This window comes from Acyrthosiphon pisum, chromosome A2, assembly GCF_005508785.2.
Source record: "Acyrthosiphon pisum isolate AL4f chromosome A2, pea_aphid_22Mar2018_4r6ur, whole genome shotgun sequence".
In the NCBI taxonomy this organism is placed as follows: domain Eukaryota; kingdom Metazoa; phylum Arthropoda; class Insecta; order Hemiptera; family Aphididae; genus Acyrthosiphon; species Acyrthosiphon pisum.
Genome location: NC_042495.1, coordinates 53,836,001 through 53,842,624, shown reverse-complemented (window position 1 = coordinate 53,842,624; position 6,624 = coordinate 53,836,001).

Genomic DNA, 6,624 nt, shown 5'->3' with positions numbered 1-6,624 from the left:
TCCACGTGTTTGTTTTGATTCTGTCTATGGTAAAAGCCGACACATCATACGGCACAAAGAACAAAATCTTAAAAAATATTATAATACATTAATATAGTTTAGAGTAAGAATATCAATCTTAAGGTCACCAACATGCTTTTAAAAGTGTTATAATTATTTTTTTTTTTTAATATTACAACTTTTGTCCCTTTACCGATAGGTTTTTAAACTGAATAGTGTATTCGAGTTTTGAACCCTCGGTAAATTATTATGTACTTACATACTTACCTTTCGCCATAACATGCTTACTTAAATGTTTTGTTATGATTAAAAATGTTAAAACATTTTTTTCTTTTTTTTTTAATCTTTTATTATAGTCTTGTGTACTCTGATATAGGTTAATGTGCTGTTTTCTGGGAAAACAAATTATTTAAAATGTACAGGGGACAAAAGCCTTCCCTTATTTATATCAAACTATACTTCAATATATAATATCTTGAACATTTTTAGCTATACATAGGCTTTTATTATAAATTAAATATTGATAATCCGTATGATATAAAAGTATTATTTTTAAATGACGTTTGACGCTCTAGAATCACGTATTCTATGCAGTAGAAATAAATGTTGTAATTTCTCATTAATTAAATAAAAATTATATCCCTAGTTATTACCAATTATAAAACATGAAGGTAATAAGGAAATTATCTGTGATATATTGTTGATTTTTATAAAATTTAAATTTTAGATATAATTATAAGCATTTTTAAACTATAATTTTTTACATTTTTACACGCCCAAACTAGCTTGAAAACCAAATTAATTAATTTTAAGTTTTGTATAGGTAATAACACGAAATTGGTACTAATGAAGGAAAATTTGCTATGTTGTAGTGTAGTTGAATGAAGGTTATTAGTAACTTTTATAAGTATAAATTAAAAAACCAATGTTATTTTTAACGTGTCTCTATTTTTAATTCATAAGACATTATAAAATTAGTTGTAAGCAATAAAGATTATTATCGTAATTTATTTATATAATATAGAGGCATACATTTTAATTAAGATTTTATTTACAGAGAATTGGTAATTGGCACTGTTATAATATTATAGATCAAGCTTATTAGTTGTTTTTTAGGAACTAACAGTTAAATATGTGTCTATAAACAGTTATCAAGAAATTGTTTGACTTATTAGCACAAATCTCAAAGGAAAGTGTTTTGCTTAGCGCTAATGCGTGGGCCCACTCAAATAGTATAATAGTAGGTATTAGATATGTAGGTATTTAAGGTATTCAGACACCCTGCGTAAATTTTAATTTATTTTGTCCAGGACCTCGGGAAAGGTAGTTCTGTCCTTGATATCGATGGTCAAATTTTAACACGTCGCATTAACAAAATACCCTAGGTTAAATATTATGACTTGAGTTATGATAAATCTGAATTTCGATATATTTATATGACATTATTAATATTAATAATAGACCACATAAATTTACTTTCGTTTTGTTACAACTTTGAATGAAAATCAATTATGTCAATTAGTTATTATTTAATAATTACGACTTAGGTACATTTATGTACTATTTGCTTAATTATTATATTATTCAATATTTATATTTCAATTATAACTATTATTTTAATAATGTATTGCTTCTTACATTGTGTTATCTTGACAAATTTTCTCATTCTTCCAAACAAAAAATAAATTATTTTCCATTCACCAACAGATACTAAAAGTTTTCATTTCATATTCTAAATATAGTACATATTTACAGTTATAGGTAACTCATTTAAATAATATTTAACCGATTTATCTAAAAATTATGGTGGTCTTTGAAGTTCAAACAAAGAAGCATTTTAATATAAATTTTCAATTCTTGATAGTTTAAAATTTAAATTGAAAAATAAAAATGTAGAGAGTCTCTTTAAAGTATTTAGACTATAAAAAAACCTAATTTATGTTAACCATTTTTCACTGAATTATTCCTGCAGGTTCAACCTAATATTATAATAATTTTTACGGAATCATAAAGTATAAACATTAAACGTATCCAAGTCATAAATGCATAACGTCTTTTATGAAAAACATATTTTATTTAATGAAGTTTATAATAATAATAATATATACTTTAAAAATATACCCACTCAACAAATCTCAAGGGTTTTATTTATATAATTACATTTAGCAGATGTATTTCTTATACTGTCGTTATGACTTGATCTGTAAACTTTTCATATAATATTATACATATTTATTATAGCTATGCTGGACGTTTCTATCGACGCGACTCTGTATCTAATGTCATATCGTAGACCTAATTGAGTTTTGCAACCCTAAACCTCTCGAGATTTGAATTTCCTTGAACTATATAGAATAATAATATATCTTACGCGAAGTAAAAATATCGTGTCTATCGTATATATTTTTTCAGAGGAACAACAATAATTAATATCATGTAACTATCGTTAAAAATCGATTTAATGTATCAACAAATATAACATATTATATGCACAGCAGTTTTTGCTTTAACTTTTAAGTTTTAAGGGTATTCACCGTTAACACTTTTTTGAGTTGAGTGTGATTTTCTCTGTATAGTTAAACAACTCTTTAATTCGTTATAAGATATCATAAATAAGTGATGAGTGGTAACGAAAATAATATAATATTATATTTTGGTACCTATTCGTTGAAAAATCCCAAGATAGTGAGATTGAACGTTTTTTAACCGTAGAAGAGGTTATTAGCACAATATTATTTGAGGGGGGGGGGGGGTTACATGCGGCGCCCGCTCCTGCCATTCACCGTATTTTATACTTTTTTATTACTGAGAGTATTAATCTCTCTTACTACCTGATTAAATGTTATGTTTTTATCAAACACATGTCTTTTGGTTATTAAATACGCCCCTGAGTTGTTGTATATATGGTTGTACCTAATCAAGAATAATATACAACTATATTCTGAATGTAGTGCAAGAAAGATATACCAGAAACCATGCCAGTTTAAAAACCAGAAGCTGCAGGCGTAACGTGCATCGTTCATCGTCGTCATCTTTCTGGTTGGTACTCGCGTGTGGGTGAGCTCGTTGGTCTGCCACTGTTATATTATAATATTCATGACACCGGCGTTGTTGTACTCATCGTTACTATAATCAGAGGATCCCGATGTGTGTGTGTGTGTGTGTGTGTGTAGTATACAGCCATATTATAGGGATAGCCGGTGTAGGTGCCTATAAATGCCTAATCTATGTACGGCAATCATCTGATCGTGGGCAAACGACGACCAAATGAGATTAATCCCGTCAAGTGCGTGCGCGGTGGCGCACCGCAAGTGGGACGAAAGGTCGTCATTTTCGTTTTATATATTGAAGAGTCGCCTTTAATCCGACTATAAATTCGGTTCTAACGACGATAAGGAGGGGGGAATGTAACGGTGGCGTACACACACGGACTCGTCGGTCCTTTAGCCTTTTCCTCGTCCTGATCCTGCTCCTGTTTCTCCACGTCCTGTCACTCCTCCTTCTCGTCCACTCATAGGTCGCGTTTAATTGCCACCAGTGTGTTTTGCAAAAGACCCATTTACCCCTTTACTAATTGGTCCTATACTATAGTATAAGGAATACCCTTCTATACTGCCGCCGATATTCTCTCTCTAAAATACACCACCATATATATAATAATATACACGATTTGTTGTACACACGCAAGCATTGTGCAAATTCCGTAATTGCTTCGCGGTTCACTGCAAACGCCGCACGCCGCCGCCTCCGATTGAATGTTTGTATTCGTGTCGACGACACATATGTATAGCTTGTTCTTATATACCTAGGTATTTATTTTCACTTGTGGCGAAAGGAAAGAAGGTATCTTAACTGATCAAATATTTTCACTTAATTAGAATGATTCTCGTATGGTTTATAACAAATTTATATTATATTAAAAATAGTAAAAAAAAAAGATGGGCAAATGGACACCGCTATAGTGTACTCTGAGTGTAAATTGGACTATTATTTTACTGGTGTATTAAATTAGAATTCAATGATATATTATCATTATATAGGTACCTACGAAAAATAATTCTGATCGGAGACGGTCAGCCTATTAAATATATTCATTCATGTACCTAAAGTTTTTGAAATTTATATCAAAGTAATTTATTTTACCATTAGTATTACTGAAGGTTGATTTAGTTTTTGCTGAAAATATTTAATTATTAAAATAGTGTACATATTTATATCATATTATATTAAAATATTATAATAGAACAGTGTGAATAGGTTTAATTTATAAATAGGTAATAGCTTAATATTAATCAAAATATTTTTAAAACGTCATTGAGTATAAGAATATTAATTATAATATACGTAAATGTTTTAAGGGGCATCACTACCACGTCTTTTTTTGTCAAAAACGACTGTTTCTAATTCCAGCGATACGTGTCGACAATTATCACGAATTTCATTCTAAAAAAATATTCGGATTGTCCGTAATATATAAAAGGGAACGATCGAGCCACAGTTTTAATTTTTATAATTTAAATTGCGATGAAAATTGTAAGAAATTCAAAAAAATTCAGAATTACCAATTTAAATATTTAATTAACTAAATACGGTACCCGCCGTTTTTCCCGAATCGAAATTCCTGAATGAACTTTTTCCCGAATGGTAGTTTGCCCGAAAATCCGAAAACCCGAAACGTTTTTTCCCGAATTTATTTTTCCCGAGAGTTATTGTTCCCGCAATAAAAAAATTCAAAATTTAATTAATAGCATATTGTGTGGCAAGGGCGGGAAGTGAACTATTTCGTTGTAATCGTTTGTTTTAAATTATTATTAATTTTATTTTTTTATGTATTTATTTTTATTATTATATGAATGAAAGCATCAACAACATAGTTAACTGGACGCTTTATAAGTATTATAAATTATCGATTTTTAAATATTTAATTATTACATTACAGGTTACAGCATTTATTATGATATTAATTATTATTAATTTTCAGTTTTATATGCATTATAATTTATCGATTTTTATATCGATTCGGGTAAATAGTGTTCGGGAAAAAAGATTTAGGATATATGGACTTTCGGAAAAAATACCATTCGAGAAAAAGTTCATTCGGGAATTTCAATTCAGGAAAAATACCTCTAATCACTAAATACAATTTTAAAAAGGTGGGTAAGTGGATGTCGCTCTAATGTACAGTAGGTTACAAGTGGGCCACTGTATAATGGATAGTATTAAATTTGAATTCAATGATATAATATCACTGTATAAGAAAAAACGATTCTGAGCGGAGACGGTATGCCAGTCCAGGTATAAGATATATTATATACTTATATATGGTATTAAAAAAAAATTGACCAATAATAGGTATCTATAATAAATTCCAAATTAATCATATCACAATATCCATTAGGTACTTATAACGCGTTATACATCAACAACAAACCATGATACTATCATAGATACATATAATAGTATACTTTAGAAGTTTCCTAGCTAAGTACCCACGAATAATATTATACTATCACAAAAAAATAACAAAAATAGTTATTCTAGGTTTTTTAATATATCATTTCGTCCACATTTGAACTTAAAATTACTATAAAAATAAACTGTGCTTATGTATTTTTTAGATTTTTTGGTAACAGAATTATCTTTTTACGTGGAATCTTGTTTTAAATTTTCAATTCTTAGGTATAAAAGTTGAACATTTTATGAATTTTTAACTAAAAAATAATTATTCAATTTTAAATTTGATAAATTTTATAAAAATTCGATCTTTAAATGCTTATAAAAAAAATTGTACCTATGTATTTTTAATATTTTTCAACTACTATTTTAACAATATATCAGGAGCCTTGTATTAAATTTTTACACTTTTTGATCCAACAGATAAGACTTTATTGATATTTATAGAAATTTATTATTGTTGTTTAAAATAAAAAAGTGAAAAATTTTACTCGCTTACACAAAAAAAGAAACAACATAAATTTTATTAGAATACGCATTTTATAAAATATGTTATGAAATAAATATATTTCGTCGGTTTTTCACGAAAAAAAATACAAACAAACAAATGCTTATTTTAGCAGTAGTATCAACTTAATTGTTTTTTTTTTAGAAAGGGTTCAAGCAATGTAATATAATATATTAAATATAACATCAGATGTCACAACGTCGAAGAAATGTAAGTTATTAAATTAACTCAACCGTAGGTAGGCACATATTATTAGTCATGGATACTAATTATTTAATCGTCGTTTTTTTTTCATTTCGACGCTTCACTTCATACTTCCAATTATTTTTATTGATCATCGACTAACATAGGTTACATATTAGCTTACATTAAATTATGAATTGTATTTGATTAATTTTCCTATACATTTTAATTTTTTTTTTATGAGATTAACATTTATTTACATTTGAAAATGGTCTGTTTGGTTTATGAAGATAAAAATATTTTTTAGTATGTGAAATTTCTGTCCTCTATAAAACGTATACAGTGGACATCGTTTTAGTATAACGTTATAGATATAAGTTGTCGCTAATGTGTTTGACTATTAATTATTTTGGCAGAATATTTCTGCGTATTTTAAATAGTGATAAAAATGTATAGTATTTCGCAATTGGGTATTAGTA